At 34.0% G+C, this 18,992-nt stretch overlaps 1 protein-coding gene across 2 annotated transcripts in view; it reads right to left on the minus strand.

Moving 5' to 3' along the window:
- Positions 1 to 18,992, minus strand: part of LOC149413784 (uncharacterized) — a 361,784-nt gene that overhangs the window by 200,354 nt on the left and 142,438 nt on the right. The window lies entirely within an intron of this gene.

Below are 18,992 nucleotides of genomic sequence, written 5' to 3' on the forward strand. Positions count from 1 at the left end.
ACATTAAAAAAATAAGATATGAAACCAAATTAAATGATGCACATTTTTCAATTTGATTGGAAAAAAATATTGTTAAAGTTGAGAAAGGGACGCTTAGATAGATTGGGCAAGTAGAGCGGATGAACGAAGAAAGGAGAAAAGGTAAATATATCGTGGGATTGGTGCCAAAAGTTAGTAACAAACCAAAACATTATTATTTTTTTGATAAATTAATGTTTTAAAGACAAGATTTTATTTATGCATAGCACAAAGGATAACAATTATTTTTATAAGCAATAATTGTTCGCCTGAAACACTCATCCACATTGAAAAAATCTCCTGATAAAAAATACATGACGCCAATAAGCCCCCATAGCTCAGTGGTCAGAGCTTTCGACCGGAAATCGAATGGACACGGGTTCGAGTCCCGTTGGCGTCATGTATTTTTTATCAGGAGATTTTTTCAATGTGGATGAGTGTTTCAGGCGAACAATTATTGCTTATAAAAATAAACCAAAACATGTTTTGTAGTAAACTCAATTATAAATTTTGATCTTCATTATAATGTCAGGGTTTTGGGTAAAAAATTATGTTATTTTGAAAAAATCTTTAGGGAATTGTTTCTTTAATAAACGTGCTTAGCAAGTGCCTTTAAAATATTTTTCTTGTCTATTTATTAATTATTTTTAAAAGAGTTACAAAGTTTTATAAAAATTCTAAATTAAATTAAAAAAACCAAAAAATGTAGTTACGAGCTTTTGGTATTAAAAACACGATATTATGACGCGAATATAATATTCGTAGAAGTCGGGAAAGCCTGAGGAAGATGTGACACGATCAAGTGAATAATATAATCGAGTCGCGTCATGTCATGAGTCAGAATAACGGAAGAGTTTGTATGACCCAATTTATGACAGTGAATGAAGCAAGGAGTGAGCGCCGAGACAGATTTTATGGCGGTCTTTCTTCTTTGCCGCAAAATGGCGTGATGGTTAGTTTGTTTAGAGACAAAATTTAAGACCCAGGTGAAGCCGGGTAGGTAGTAAAACCACACGATTAAAATCCTCCTGCTGAGAATGTTGTTGTTTATTCATTATTTTCACATCAAGGAAAGAAATAACAATAATTAAGGGTCAACTGGGCGTTGAACCCTTTCCCCGGGAGTAAAACATAATCGCAATAAAAACACAAACACGGAGATCAACGTTCTTTGTTACTTAGAAGCAGCTAGCGCTGAGGAGCATTGGAGTTCCGCGCTAAAAAATAAATAAACCAAAAATCAAAACAAATAACAGTAATAAAATGAATACTATAAAAAAATCAACCCGTAAAAAACTGAGGACGGGTTGTTTCACAGAATTTGAACAATTCATCAAAATTCAAAGTTGATTTTCAAGTTCTGTGAAGGTATTCAAGTTCTGTTCTTATATGATGAATTTTTGACATTTTTTTTGTAACTGCTGTAATGTCATCAAATTACAGAGAAATACGTATGTCCGCGTGTGTGTACGTGATTGCCACCAATGTAAGAATGATAGAATGCATTGTCATCGAAAACAAAAGTGAAATCCAAATAGACATATTTTTCAATATTAAGTTAAATTCAACCGTGCCGAAATTTCGTTATTTGTATCATGTGTCATAAGTCATAAGTCACTAAGTGCGAGCGGATTCCATATCGCCCAGCGAGAGATGTCGCCCGGGAACATCAATTATCCATATGCGCAGAACGTGTTGTTGACCATTGTATTGAAATTTGTCCAAAACGAGAGCGGCGCTCATCAATGTGTCGCAACTCTTCGGCGAAGTGGAAATACCCGACGACACCGTACATTTATTTGTCGCGCCGAGATGGCGCCACTTTAGTTCGCGCACAGATAATACCAGCATGTTGATATAGGCTTCTAAATTGCTAGTATCTGTACCTGGCGTAGGGGTTAGACCGACAATGCTGTTAGCGCACTCACCCATGTTTGTGAGTAAAAGTAGCCACTGTGCCACAGAAGCATTATCCTATATTATATTGTACATTATTTGTTCAACGGTGTTCCAGATAACGGAGACAGCACAATCATAAAGAGTAAGGAATCCTCTAAGGAGCAAAGCATATGAATAATAGAGGAGTAGAATATGCGATAGTTTGAACGATACTAGAAGTATTTTTACTATACATAAATAATATTACCTTCTAGATAACAAGTCTTGCTAACCGACTAACCACCACGCCGTTTCTCCGCGAGGATATTCATACAGAATAGAGGGACAGACAAAACTGTGTTATCATACGCTCCTAGCTTTATTCATTCTTGCATGGTCTCATATAAACTCTTCTATTATTCTGACTCTTGACATGTCCCAAGAGTATTTGATTTACTTGGTCTCGTGTTGGGCATTTTTGTGGCATCAAGAAATCGGTACGTGGGAGCAGGACAGGCCCTAAGCTGAACGGCGCGACTAAAAATTTCGCACCCCTTATGAAAATCACTAAACGTCTAGGTAGGTGATCACTGTAATCAATAATATTCGGATGATTTGTGCTTTTCTGTAGCGCCGTTTTTATAAAAAATAATCTCAAGGTTGATGAGTTAGGCTAAAACAATTTTTGACTTATTGTTTTAACGGAAGTCACTAGAAAGAGTTACAAGAGCGAAAAAAATAGTCCAAAACGCATATAATAATAATAATGATAATACAAATAATAATTTATGTAGGATTACGGAAGATTTTTAAAATATTTATATTGAGGGATCAGTAGGATTTATAGGCCCAGTTAGGAGTTCTACCGAGCCGAACCCTCTGATATGAAAATATCTGGAGTCGGTGAATTATTTTCCCATTTGATCTCTGGTAAGTTGACGTGTTGTTCTTGTATTGTTTTGTATTTATTTTACTTATATAATGCACTTGCATAATGTTGATTGACTAGATGATCATTTGTGGAAAAGTGTGTGGAAGGTTTTAGTTTTTCCCGTGGGGAAGATTTAACCCGGACATAAAGTCGGAAATGATATTTGAAGTGCGCTTTGTGAAGAGCTCTAGTAACCAGTGGGCGGATTGTGGCTTTTGGGTGTTCTAGAGTGCTAATATTACCTTTTTTTTCAAAAATTCGATTTGTGGTACGAAGATTTTCAGGAAATTTCAGTTTATCTTCGTACAAAAAATTGATAACGTTTTCAGCTACAACAACATCAATAATTCCATTTTTGTAATATTGACACTCTAGAGTCTAGAACACCCAAAAGTTACGAGCCGCCACTAAGGTTAACTACGCCACCTGAAGATGTCATCGCAGGTCAGCAAAATTCGAAGTTTTTTTACATATAGTGTAGGGTCAATGATTAATCATATAGAATATTTAAAAATTCACTCTAGCCTAATGTACATACAGCTAACAAATTAAATTTAAGAAATATGCGGGAACCAAAAACAAACAAATTAAAATATTGCTGATAAATGGAAAATCTCCGTGAAATTCCGGCAACAACGGTTTCATTTCGGATGACAACGACAATGTTGCGATTACAAATCGGAAACATTGTTTACATTACACAGATCAGCAATATGTACATAAATATTATCAGAAACTGATAAGGTAAAAGGTAGTAAGTTTGCTAATAGTAGCAATAGGGATTGTAATGCTTATAATCGATAAATACCTTTTCCCGTTATTCTTTAAATAAGTCGGTAATTTGGCGAAATGATCAAGATTAAAAGGGAAACGGCGTGATGCTTAAGAGGAAGCTACAAGCCAAAAATGTGTATATTCTTGCAATTCTTGGTATACCTTAAATCGTAGGTAATAGGCATTAAAATCGCTTGACAAACGGAGTCTAGAAACGTTCGATTTTAAGCACAAAACTGTTTTTGACTTATTTTGTAAATAATTTTACAAGAAAGCATAAAAGTTAATAATAATAATAATTATTATTATTATTATAATAATATAATGAATACGAACCAAATTCATTTTTAGAAAACGAATTTTATAAAATATATTATGATAAAACTATACTAACAGACCGAGCGATTAGTCATAATAGACCCGATATAGTTTTACATGACAAAATTAAAAAAATAACTTATATCATTGATGTCGCTATTCCAAATTCCTGTAATATTCAAAAATCTGTTAGTGAAAAAATAAGAAAATACACAGATTTAGGAAATGAAATAAAAAGAATTTGGCATTCTCAGACTATAAAAATATTACCATTCGTTATTTCGGCTACTGGCATTATACCTAGCTCTCTAATTAAAAATTTAGGCGTATTAGATCTATCAAAAAAATTATATATAAAGATGCAAAAGTCGGTCATTTTGAATACATGTAGGATAACAAAAGATTTTTTAAATATTTATGTTGAGGGATCAGTAGGATTTATAGGCCCTGTTAGAAGTTCTACCGAGCCGAACCCTCTGATATGAAAATATCTGGAGACGGTGAATTATTTTCCCATTTGATCTCTGGTGATTTGACGTGTTGTTCTTGTATTGTTTTGTATTTATTTTGCTTATATAATGCACTTACATAATGTTGATTGACTAGATCAAGGCTGCCCAACCTTTTTAACAGTTGGGCCAAATTGACGATTTTTGAATCACTGGCGGGCCACTGAATACCTGACAGGTTCCTATTTCAATGGGGGGGGGGGGGGGGTTGTTAGAGAATTTCTATAAAAAAATTATTCCCCACAAAAAACATCAAAATGAGTGCTCCCTACAAAATATTTGAAATCCATGGAGGGGGGGGGTGGTTGTTACGGAACTTCGCTGAGAAAAAATTCCGCGCACCCAAAAACATCATATGTGATTCCCCACAACAATTTTTCGAATTCCATGGGGGGGGGGGGGGGTGGCTACAAGATTCCATTTCGGACGCAAAAAATATTATATCAAAAACCGGTGTATTTTTGTTTAAAAAGTAAGTTCAACAAGTTAGATTTTTTCGTCGCTGATTCTCGTTCTGAGTAGCCTAAATAGCGATAAATCGCCTTCGTTGGCAACACTGGTGACCGCGCGCAAGCTGCATTGTTTGTTTTACCGCGGGCCCGCGACACTTTTTCAAATTGGCGGATTGGCGGGTTTTTTGAAAATGGTTCACGCGGGCCACTTATAATTCGTTCGCGGGCCACATTGTGGCCCGCGGGCCTGGGGTTGGGCAGCCTTGGACTAGATGATCATTTGTGGAAAAGTGAGTGGAAGGGTTAAGTTTTTCCTTTGGGGAAGACTTAACCCGGACAACTAAATCGGAAGTTTAAAAAAATAATTGGATAATTTGTAGAGCGCCGTTTTTGTGAAAAATCACCTCAATGGAAATATCAAGTGAAATTGTTACAGATAATCTTAGCTATAAAACTGTATTTTTTTTAAAGTTGTTTCCTTTATGCGTTCATACATTTCTATTGAAAAAAAAATTTTTTGTAGTAGTTGCATTTATATTTTTTATTTGTATTCTACTCAAGCGAAACGATAGGAAAACCTTTAATTTAACTAAAGCATATTTTTTGGTATTCATAATGTACACCAATTCTTTATAAAGATTAATCAAAATAGTGATTTGGCATTAAGCTTCGCCTTAAGTTAGTTAGTCGATCAAGATTAACGTATAGACGAGCCGTGAATAAGCAATACATCCACGGAGAAAACGTACTGATACAAAACATTGCTAATTTATTAAGAATCTCTTCAAATTATTCGTAATACAGTTAAAATCGCGGCTGCAGACCCTTAACGAATGAATTGATAGGCTTATGTGTTATCGCGACGTCGGAACACGTGTTCATAAACATCATTATATTTCGTTATTATACATTATCAGGGCAAATGCAAAGGCAAGAACACGTGATCCAATAAATTAGGGATGAACTAAACAGGAAACGGCCCGCAATCCAGTTTTTAATCTGATTTTAATAAATCAGCAATACTCATTTTTCTTAGTGTATACATATTTATTTGAAGTTTCGTATCTATCACGGGTCTTCACGAAATCATGGTTGTTTTATATAGGTGTATCAGCGCGTACCTGAAATACTTAAACTAAAGATTCCAGAGCATATTTGGAGTAATTTTCAATAAAAATACGTCGCCGCTGGGTACATAGCGCATCACATGATCGGCACTCCGTCTCGTTCTAGCAGCACCGTTCGGACGAGACAGAGCGCGGATCACGTGATCTGTTGCGAGCCGTAGCTGTATCAGTGGCGTCGTGTGGTAGAAAAAATATTTTAAAACATTTTTTACTCCTAATGTGCTCAAGAATGGCTGGTTTACTATGGGATACGTGATGATACATCCCGTACCATTATGCTTGAAATATTTTTAAAAAATACATACCATTTCATTCACACGAAACATACACAGTGTAACTTTGCTTGAAAAGCTTAATGTTCTATGTTTAATGACTAGATTTGAATAGCCATGTTTCCCTGAAGTTCCTTTCCATCGCCCCGTTTGTGGGTTTGCTATATAGCCCAGTCAATGAAGGGAAAAAAAGACCCAATGTCGGAACTAATTCCCCGGAAGCTGAATTTTTCATAGATGTTAGAAGACCTTTAGACATGTATTTTTACAAAAGTCCCCGACTTTCCCCCTTGTGCTTCCTTCCCCACCCCCTCTTGAATATATTTTTCAAGGCCTTTCGGAATACGCTAATATCTCCTTAATGGTTTTATTAAATCAAATTATTTATTTTTTATTTAGTTTTTAATTAGTTATTCTAAAAAATTGTATTTTTTCATTTTTGCGAGAAAATCTATACAATCTCTACAATTTATTAGTAAAGGAAAAATATCAGTTTTTAAAATAGTATTTCAGAATATATTTGCACATAACTTTTTTCTGAGCCCGTTAACGAAAAAAAATAAAGCAACAAAACTTGTATACAATTTTTTTAGCTATAAAATAATGTATATAATGATGGGTTTTAATTTATAATAAGGCACGTAGGCTGTTAATAAGGAGCACGGCGCGCGGCGGCTCGACCGCGCAGCGGTTCGCGGCGCAGCAAGAAGTTACAAAAACCTAAGGAAAGTAATGATTAATTCGTGTGTTTGCTTTATTTTTATAACAAATTCATCTAACGTTGAAGAGTTTTATTGTTATTTACGTTTGATAGTTCGGAGGGGAGGGGGGGGAATATAAATATTTTCCCCTGCCCAATGAAGCGCTTTCATTATCCACTAACCGCCGTGCCCCGGTCTGGCTAAACAGTCATATTATGTTGTATGTTTGTTTGTAACTTATTATTTAAATAAAAGTATGTGGGAAATTTATGGGATTCAGTTTACGCGTCCTCAACAGTAACCCACATGCTCCAGGAACATGAATATTCTCGGGCAAACAGAGCCTACACTTTAACAGCAGCGTCTCTTGTCCACGTAATGAGAAAAGAATACCGAGATATTGATGGGAAATTAAGACAAATAGAAAATATGTATCAAGATTTAGTTACGTGGAAAAAAGATATGGAGGAGGTTAATAATTATGACAATCTAAAAGAGACGATTCCATATACTGAAGCAAGTGAAGACAGGATTAAGGAATCTTCGAGTAGGACTGCCAAGTTGTGGCTTTACCTTCTACATTGAATCGACCTCATGCTTAGATTTATATTTGTCCGGGAATCGGAAAATGCACTTAAATACTATTGTTGATAGGCTTCAATTTTTCCACCGGCAGGAAATTTACCATACAAAAAATCAGCACATATGTATGTTCAAAGTATGTTGCAACTCGAATCAAGAATAACTAAAGAAGAATATTAACTATTCACTGAAAATGGGTGCTTTAAAATAAGAAGAAGCGACAGATATTGGTCCGGTACGTGGACGGACATGATCATCGAGCAGTGTCTCATGCGACCAATGAAGTCAGTAGGAGGTTTGACACATGGGCGCGGAATCACTGACAGCGCTTTGTCAAAGTGGAAACTTGGAACCACTTACTGCGTGAAGGTGCAAGAGAGCATTGAAGAATTCATCGGTATAGAATTTCATTTTACTGAACAGCATGTTGAGCTGCGCGAATCACGGAAGAAAAGGGATGAGCTTGATATAGGAAAATATACATCATGGCTAAGACACCACAGCCCGTTCACCAAGCTCTCAGGGGAGCTGATGTCCTTTATCTTCAGGGTTTGTTTCAGATAATAGTGTCAATTGTGATAACGCCTATGAGATGGGCCTGGCAGCAATGCAAAAAATGAAAGGATGTAATTTTGGAGATATACGACTGAAAAGGAAATACACGGTGACTACCCAGCAAGATTCAAATCCGCAACTGTTCGGACGAGACAAGTTGCAGTAAACCCCCAACAGCTATTTAACAGAATACTGTGCATTATTGATAGTCCTAGCAAGCTTTAGACCTACTTAGGATATGAATTGGCTTCAAGACCCCTTCTATTTTTGATGAAGTCTCCCTTCGTAAAGGAACAAAATAGTGTATGGCGAAAGTATTTAGCGAAAGTATTCTTGATGAAGTTGATTTGGAAAATGCTGCAATAGTCATCGATGGGGGATACCTCCTATACTCTGTTGTTTGGCAAACTGAAACAACTTACGGAGACATCATTAAATCATACTCACGTTTCGTCCATACTAAATTTGGAAAACATTCTATTGTCGTTTTCGATGGATACCCTGAAGAACCAACTGTAAAATATGAAGAGCAAATACGTAGGTCGGCTAACAACTCATCGTGCGATATTGAATTAAACTTCACTATACGTTGTTTGACTAAGACGGAAGCTTTCTTATCTAATGAGAATAATAACAAAAAATAATTATTGAAGCACTGTGTCATGAATTTAGTGAATCTGGTTTGAAAACTGTCCCGGCCGCAGGTGATGCCGATATTGACATTGTACGTACCGGCATCGAACAACTAAACATCTTCTCACAAGTGATTGTTGTTGGCACGGATAGTGATCTTTTGGTATTACTTGTAAGTCTTGCTCCTGAAGAAAAATCTATTTTTTTCTGTAAAGATATTGGTGGAAAGGCCCCTTCAAGAACTTTCTACATCATAGAGAAGCCTATAATGTTACTTAAAGATATTCGAAAACATATGCTATTTACCCATGCCATTACGGGCTGTGATACGACCCCATCTTTATATGGGTTAGGAAAGATAAAAGCTGTTGATATGATGAAAAACAATCCCGAAGCAAAACGCGCAGCGAAGCATTTCTGGAAAAAGATGCAACTGAAGAGAACTTTTTGCAAAATGGGGAAAAATTCGCTCTCGCCATGTATGGTCTTGGTAGCTACTCTAATTGAAACGAAGCTCGATACTATAAGTTTACCAGACTAACGACAAAATCAGCTTTTAAATCTAAATTTGACTTGACAAAACTACCACCGACTTCAGAATCGTGTCATCAACATTTGTTGAGAGTTTATTTGCAAGTCCAGTTTTGGTTAGGAAACAAACTAAACCCTATAAACTGGGGATGGAGGTATGAAACTGCAAATGAAAATGGTGGAAAGAAGGAATTTTTGAAACCATTTGCTCCTGATGACCTTCTTTCTCTGGTGTCCTGTTCCTGCAAGTCTGGATGTGGAAATTACTGTGGCTGCAGAAAATCTGGATTTACCTGCTCTGCCATGTGCTACAACCGTAACTGATTATCGTATCTGAACCAATGGTCTGAACACACCCCAGTATGATGAAGAAATGGAAGACTCTCTTGACTAGAAAATTATTTGAATATTTGCCTAATTTTGTCATAGATAATATTTATATATAATATAATTTACAAACCGTTTTGTCATTATAATATTTTTAAGGTATATTTTAAGAAGCTTGTTTGAAAGTAAACCATTTTAGATCTATGCTCTATTTTAAGTGATTTGTTGTTTCGGTATTTTATTGTTGATAGGTGCACATAATAAAAAAATGAGAATTACCACAAAAGATTTTTTAGAACTTCGCCATAACATAAGGTCTGCAACATTTTAATGTGGTGAAAGGGTAGTCCCATTCTGTCGTAGGTATTTTTGGCTTATTTCACATAACTTCATTTAAATAATAAGTTACAAACAAACATACAACATAATATGACTGTTTAGCCAGACCGGGGCACGGCGGTTAGTGGATAATGAAAGCGCTTCATTGGGCAGGGGAAAATATTTATATTCCCCCCCTCCCCTCCGAACTATCAAACGTAAATAACAATAAAACTCTTCAACGTTAGATGAATTTGTTATAAAAATAAAGCAAACACACGAATTAATCATTACTTTCCTTAGGTTTTTGTAACTTCTCGCTGCGCCGCGAACCGCTGCGCGGTCGAGCCGCCGCGCGCCGTGCTCCTTATTAACAGCCTACGTGCCTTATTATAAATTAAAACCCATCATTATATACATTATTTTATAGCTAAAAATATTGTATACAAGTTTTGTTGCTTTATTTTTTTTCGTTAACGGGCTCAGAAAAAAGTTATGTGCAAATATATTCTGAAATACTATTTTAAAAACTGATATTTTTCCTTTACTAATAAATTGTAGAGATTGTATAGCTTTTCTCGCAAAAATGAAAGAATACAATTTTTTAGAATAACTAATTAAAAACTAAATAAAAAATAAATAATTTGATTTAATAAAACCATTAAGGAGATATTAGCGTATTCCGAAAGGCCTTGAAAAATATATTCAAGAGGGGGTGGGGAAGGAAGCACAAGGGGGAAAGTCGGGGACTTTTGTAAAAATACATGTCTAAAAGTCTTCTAACATCTGTGAAAAATTCAGCTTCCGGGGAATTAGTTCCGACACAAAACCTTCATTGACTGGGCTAATAGTTCAATGCTATGGATCCAATTATTATAAAATAATATTTACGTAGTCTAAGTATGTATAAGCACGAATGATATATCATTCATGAAGCGACATTATTGATCCAATTGGCAATTTTACCCAGCAAAATTCTTTAATAATTTAATTTATTTGACAGCAAATCTGGAAGATTTGTTATAATACATGTTATAAAACAATTGTAAAAGGGTCAAATAAATACTTAAACAAACTATGTATTACTTTAATGAAAAAAGATTAATATGATAAAATAGATACTAATATGTAAGGTACTAGGTTTGGCAAGAAAAGTTAAGTAATAGCAGATAATTCATGCACCACTGTAAAAAGTCAAGTCTTGTTTACAAGATTAATACTTTGACTGCTATACAAATGGGTCTCACCTTTCCGCCAATCATACCAGTACAACCTTCCTTACCCCCTTCTCACATATAAGTGTCCTACTGCCCTCAACCTAAATCATACTCGTGTTTTTGCTGTGGGAATACTGTTTACTCTGCGTTCTTGAGTAGTAAATCCCTGAAACTTTTGCTAAGCAATACCCACGGGTTAAGCACTGAATATGAAATCTACAGAAGTGACCTCTATATTATCTGAAAGAAACCTGATGTAACGCAACCGAATAATCTGTTGGATATTATAAGAAATAATCTGAATATCTTTAAAAGTAAGGGAAACGTGACCTTACTTACAAAATTATTTATTCATATTCCGTAAATGCATGCGCAAACAACTAATTCATCCTAATATTTTAATCGTAATACTCGTTTTAAGTTTAATGAAGGACTTATTGTACCTAAGCATACAAATAAATATGGACAAAGAACGTTAAACTATATGATTCCCAGTTGTTTTAATATGTTACCTGTTGAAATTAAAAACGGTGCCCAAAACAAACAATTGGTGAATTACTGAAGACTTGACTGACTTACTGAAAGAATTAATTTGTGTTAGCTTACAATGATATATTATTCTAAAGTCTTTTAAAATTTTTATTTATGTTTTTCATAATTTTCTTTTGCTATATTTCTGTAAAATTACAAATTTTTGGTTTTATAAAGTTGTAAAAATATAACTGTTAAGGCGATGCACTACGTCGTGTAATATTTTAAATTGGGCCGCTATCAATAAAAACCCTTACGTAGATGGCGATAAGGTGTAAATTCCCGCTTAACGCCTGTTTTGATTTATGCAAGAAAAAAAAAAGCCAAAAAGCGCCTTTTATTTTATTTTGTGGATGTTCAGGCATAAATATTTAATTTTTTTCGATCATTTTATAAATAACTTAATTTCCCACATTATACAATAAAATCATGACCGAAAATGGGTTCGTAAGTAGGAGATTTTGAACTTTAAAGCAGTTTTCAAAGGCCTTTACATTATTTTTTTCTGGGCTTATAAAAAAAGTCTTATCTAAAAATACTCGATTATTTCAAAGACCAAGATGTATTCTACTCGCAGTATTTAATTAAAGCATCTGAAACATTTCTAGGCGACCAAATTTTCGAACCAAAAACACATGATTTTGCATTACTACGTATGGCATCGCCTTAAATCGTTCATGCAGGCATTAAAAAGAATTTTGATACATCTATGCAAAAACATGCAGTTTTACTGTCGATTATATTTTCCGTCTGTAAAGTGTATTGTAGCTTTTCCTTATCGACAAAATCAATTTGCGCCCATTTTTATAGAACGTGTGCAGACATAATGCATAAACATTTTAAAATATCAACTGTTACAACAAAACTTATTGAGATAAATCACAAAATCGATAAATCCTTATCTCCGTCGTGTCAAGCAGTGAGTGATAAGGCTAGCAGCCGATAAGGTCTTTGTGTGGCAGGGGTAACCTAACGGACAAATTGCAATATTTAGTAACTCAAGTGGGAATACTGTGTTTCGCTTTGTTTTTGTTTTTTCGATCATTTTATAAATAACTTAATTTGCCACATTATACAATAAAACCATAACCGAAAATGGGTTCGTAAGTAGGAGATTTTGATCATTAAAGCAGTTTTCATTGGCCTTTAAATTACTATTTTTTTAGAGCTTATTAAAAGACTTATCTAAAAAATACTCGATTATTTCAAAGTTCAAGATGTATTCTACTCGCAGTATTTAATTAAAGCATCTGAAACATTTCTAGGCGACCAAATTTTCAAACCAAAAACACTTGATTTTGCATTACTACGTATAGCATCGCCTTAATATTTTGTCCTATAGACCTAAAATTCTCACAAACTTAAATAATATGTACTATTTAAAATAATAATTCTTACAAATCGTAGAAACAATTAAAAAAATAAGATGCTTACCTAACTTATCTCTTATATTGTAAACATGAAAGTAATTTCCACAATGATATGTAAAAAGTAATTTCTCTAATGATTGAATTTATTGTTATATTTGTGTTAGATTACCTACTTCACATGAATTAAAGTTATCAATTTGATTGTCCTGAAACGGGAAACCTCCCAGTTAGACAGTCAGAGATTCACTATTCTGTAATTGATTTTTTTAGTATCTAATAAATAAATACAGCTATTGAAGGGATACAAAATAAATTCTTACGTTGTTTAAGTTTGAAAATGGGTTGTACAGCAATTTTGTTGAACAAAACCACTTTTAAATGAAATGAATAAGCTAAAATAAGGATTTTCACGGACTTTCTATACAAAATTCTAAATGATGCATTTCATACTTTAAAATTGCTTGTTTTTGGATTCAACTACGTAATACTAGAATTTGGGATTTATTTTAGTACTGAAATTCTGGTACTAACTACCATATGTAGTCATTGTTGCCCAGAAAACTTATGAAGGGAAATAATTATACCAAGTCAAAGGACATCTTTGATTTATCACGTAAAAAATACAGCAGCTTGTCACTGAGACAGTTTAGTTATGTATAATAAATATGGACTGTATTAATATATAATTTTTAGAAATTATATGTAAAAACCCCTAAAAAGGGCGTTAATAAAGTAAAAAATAATGCATTTTATCTACTTTTGGAGGTACACATGCATTCTTCTGAAATTGGTAAACATTAAATTAAAAAATTTACAGCAGTTAATATACGAAATAAATGTCGGTATTATCCAATTGGGATTTGGCTTAGGTGTTAGCGGTATCGACTACAGTCCCTGAAGGTGTTTATTAAGCTTATCCCTGAAATAATATTTTTGGTAATTTACGCTGATTCTTGACCCCTGATACCTGACCCCTGTTTTTCAACTTACTGCGGAAACGGTTACCAATAATAAAAGTGCACTTTTCTGTTAGTTTTGGTGCCTACCTATTATTGATCAAATGTTATATTATCACATCATGATATTGTATTGTAATATGTAATATCCAATCTTGTACGTGCATTAATCAATGTGTATTACGTACATGTTTTAGGTACTCTGTACGTTAGTTAATTTTGCGTGCTTAATAGCGGCTATTTATAATTAATTCTATTTATTGCTTATTGCCTAACTTAATACAACCCTTTGGTTATGCAACGTCCATATTCGCATAATATCAGCGGTTGGGCATGGAAAATTACCTGGCTGCGTGAAAGCCAACTTTCCGATACTAAAAGCTAAGGACTATCAAAGCTTTTTCCACTATACTATAAACTACTTTCCATTAGTTATATATTATTCTCTACTATGTAGGGTTGTGAATGATTTAAAGTAACGTTTTGAGGTTGTGAACTCTTGGATAAACATCGACGTTTCTCTACTTTCTTTAATTACAATACGCAAGTATTATAGAAATATACCTGCCGGAAGAAATTCTTTAAATGATAATGAAAACCCTATCAAAATCCGTTGCGTAGTTTAGAAGAGCTAAACGCACAGTCAGACGTGGATAGCAAAATTGTTTTATACTATTTACTAGCTGGTGTGTACCCGGCGTTGTTGGGGGTTATCCTTATGAGATAGACACATCCATCACGGACTTTACTGTAGGCCTTTTTAAGATATACAATTCCGTGGTACATTATTTTGATGTATCTCACGAGGTTTAGCCAGCGTTAGCAATGTAGTGCCCGGAAATCATAGACATATGAATATTAGTAGACCTGCCCTAAGTGATTAAAAGCGTATTATCCCCACTCCCCATACCGGTTCCATTGGAGCCGGCTGTGCTCGCGTATGGCCTCAAGTGAAATTTGAAAACGTGACGTCATCATTCTTGTGCGAACTATGGTCGAGGCATCATCGGTTCATTTTACGAAATAACACTGCAAAATGTTGACTTGTGATATGAAAACTTGTAAAAATAGATGTGAAAAAGAGAATAAACCCAATTGTCGTATTACATTCCATAAGTAAGCATTATTTTACTTTATTTTAAGCTTATTCACACCGTATTATATGGATCAGTTTTAGAAACATATACTATCACATCACAATGTAGCGATTCTCAAGTGTGCTCATCGTTGTTTACTGGGGTAAGTAAATTATGAAACATTTGTAAAAGTGTCTTAACTAAATACTCTGAAACTAACTACGACTCTGCAAACAGAAGAAATTTACTTTGCCGAATTTGAACTTCGCAAATTAGTTAATAACGTGGCGAGTAATGTAAAAATGTCTATTCATTCAAAAGCAGATTTTACTTTTGAGAACTAAATGGTGATATTATAATGCGAGATGCCTATTTACTGTCAGATTGATTTATTGACGAATCACAGTCAGCCTTACCCCCTTCGTTCTTCAACAGTTGATTTTACCCCTCGCCATTATCTTCTCGTCTATTAATTCCTATGTCTGTGCCGGAAATATATTTTTACGACTTGATGATAAAACATAGACTTTTCACTACTTTCTATAAATATAATGTCCATGTATCATATATGTAAACCTTCCTGAAGAAATTCTCTAAATGATATGGAAAACTTTATCAAAATCTGTTGCGTAGTTTAGAAGAAAAGCACGCAAACAGACAGACGTGGATAGCGATTTTCTTTTATACTATTTATTAATTAAAAATAAAGATTAGTTACTCGATTTAAAAAAATGCATACAGTACAAAAGTTCCGTTATGTTTTATTAGTATTGAAATTACTGTGCCAGAAATAGATGGAGTCATCGGGCGGAGAAAGGCCGCAGCTCCAGTGGACTATTCTCGAATCTGAACCATATATTTCGAATAAGTATACATGACACTTGATTCTCAATTTCACTAGTTGTTTCTGCCGCGATTTTAACAATCGTGGTGGCCCTACTATTTATTCATTATCACGCCTCGTGAACAACATAGGAATACGTTTAAGGTTAAACGCAACGCTCGTTGTATTCTACGTGTTCACAGATGGCGTTAATTAATTAATTTTGTTTAAATACGCTTTTGCAAGGTATTGCTTTACAATATTAAGACAAATCATTTGTTTGCGCCCGTATATACGCAATATGAATATGAATCAATAGTTTTGTTCGTTTAAAGACTTAATTCTTTCGAGAAAGGCACACAAATACAATATTTTACCGATGATTCAATCCAATATTGTATTTGTATGCCTTTCTCGATAGAATTGAGTTTTTATATGGACAAAACTATTTATTCATATTCATATTGCGTATGTGAGGGCGCAAACAAATAATTTGTCTTAATACTGTAAAGCAATACCTTGCAAAAGCGTATTTAAACAAAATTAATTAATTAACGCCATCTGTGAACACGTAGAATACAACGAGCGTTGCGTTTAACCTTAATCCTTGAAAATGAAAATAATTTCAAACCACATCTATTCGACAGTTTGATTCTCATCGATCTCAACTGATTTATCGTGATTGTTTTTTGGGTTATTATGCCGTATTTGCTTCACAAGGAATAATCTCAATTGAGGTTATTCCATGAAAGATGGATATTGTAACCTTAAACAAGTGTACTGCTAAGTCATAATGTAACGAACACAATAAATGTGATGTGAGCGTGTTTTGTGATCCAAGTGTCTATGCTTAAAATTTAAATACAGAACTGTGTTTCATTATCATTATGAAATTTTCATTTCGATCAAATGAGATAAACGATGTCAGTGCACTACAACCAAAAGGTATTTCTAGTGTGTATTGTCTATACAGTGTGCTATGTTCAGAAGAATTGGTGACATCGAATTTATCATTTTTTTTATTTTTTTTTATTAGGAACATTAACAGGTTTATAACATAACATGCATAGAGAGAGAAAAAATAAGTAAAAGAATTAGGTTACAACCCAATAACCAATGTTCACATCATGCAATAAAGATAAAGAAGGTTAAAAAGCAATAAACAAACAAAGAAAACAAAGAAAGGTTAAAAACAAAGAAATGTCAAAAACAAGGAAATAATAAGAGAAAATGTATATACACGGTGTCCGGAAACTCGTAGTACAAGCGGGAAACTGGAGAATCTACACCACATGGGGAACCCAAATAAACATAAAGTTTTTTGATTTGAGCATTTTCACAAAAAAAAAAAACCAAAAAAAAATATTTTTCGGCTATTTTAGGGTTAAAGTTTTTTCTGGTGTTTAGGGTTGAACAACAGATGTTTTAACCCTGCAGAGCAGAAATATTTTATGATTACACCGGATTAAATGAAGGGTGATTTCAAAATAATGCTTCAAATCCGAGTTTCTTCATTTGTTTTACTTTCAAATAGTTTTAATTAGTTGGGTAATTTGATCTTCAGTAATAATTTATAAGAATTTGATTAAAAAAATCAACTTCTAACTCGATTTACTCGATAACGAAAGCTCAAATCAAAAAAATATATACTACAAAATCGACTCCAAATGTGATGTAGATTCACCAGTTTCCCGCTTGTACTACGAGTTTCCGGACACCCTGTATATATATACACGTATAAACACATACATACATATATATACATACACATGCATATGCACATATAAATACATACGTACACACATCATACAAACATCATCGGCACTGTAACCCTTGTAGAGTTTTGGCCACCTCCAGGAAGAACCTCCATTCCTACCAGTCTCCCACGGTTTCTTTGCAATTCTTTATGTCTTAGAATGCGGTATTGGTCTCCACACAATCCAGTCGCACAAACTTAGGCCTACCAACAACTCTACAACCTATCAACTCTATCCAGTAAGTTTATTGAATTGGAGCTTCTTCAGTGGTCGCCTTTCTTCCATTCTTGCTACAATGGAGGAAGAAAGTTGTAAACGGCTCCGGCGTATTCTACACAACGTATCCGTTCCAATTATATAAGCCGATAAAATTTCAGAATCACTGTACACACATAATACGAACACATTAAACAACAAGCAAAAAAACATAGCTAAAACTGTTAAAAACGTGAAATTTTCAAAATTTGATTTGACAAAAAAAAATTATACAATTTTACAATCTCCCTTGACGTAAACAGTTGTCTTTTATAGTAATTAAGTTGAATCAAAGCGTTATTTCAGAAAATATTCGAATTAACCCTTCAGGTCTCGGAAGGACATTACTAGCCACAAACATCATCATATTCCATAATAGCATCTGAAGGACAGATCTGACCGGGGCGTCAATACATTATAAAAGTATTTTTTTTATCTTTTTTTCTATAATGCGTAGATATGTGATATGTTCGTCATTGGAAAGATAAATAATTTTTCTTCACAGTTTGTATCAAATATTTATGCATTATTACAAGGATAATTTTTTTTTAAATTGTCTCCAAAGTGTATGATTACGAATTTCGGCATTTTTTCACTGATAATTGAAAGTTGATCTAGTTTCTTAAATAGTATTTCTTTTAACGACAACTTCAAAAATAAGTAATATGTAGCACATTTTAGATACTCGGGAGCATTCCGAAATTCCAAGAAAATTCACCATGTCGTTGGGACTGTAGTGGTACGTCACTACTTGACTCGAACGTTATATTCTAGAATTTTCCAAACAAGCTTCTTGGATTTTCTTTTATATTTTTAATATTTGTTTCTGTAGCAACTGGAATGTATGAGAATGTTTTATTTTCCACCTAGATAAGCAATAACGTGAACGAAATGGTCAGTACAGTACTAGCAACCGCGACATCAAATTATTTTGCCTACGTGACGCGCTTCGGAACATTCTCGAACCTTCCTTTCGTAAATCATTTTGTTGTATTTTCTACATTTATTTATTGTTTTCGGATGTATTATTAAAAACCGCTTCAGCCAAATTTCGTAGTTATTTATTAATAAAAAGAATACC

The sequence above is a fragment of the Hesperophylax consimilis genome, chromosome 21, assembly GCF_061612785.1.
Source record: "Hesperophylax consimilis isolate HC1 chromosome 21, BYU_Hcon_1.0, whole genome shotgun sequence".
Taxonomy (NCBI): Eukaryota; Metazoa; Arthropoda; class Insecta; order Trichoptera; family Limnephilidae; genus Hesperophylax; species Hesperophylax consimilis.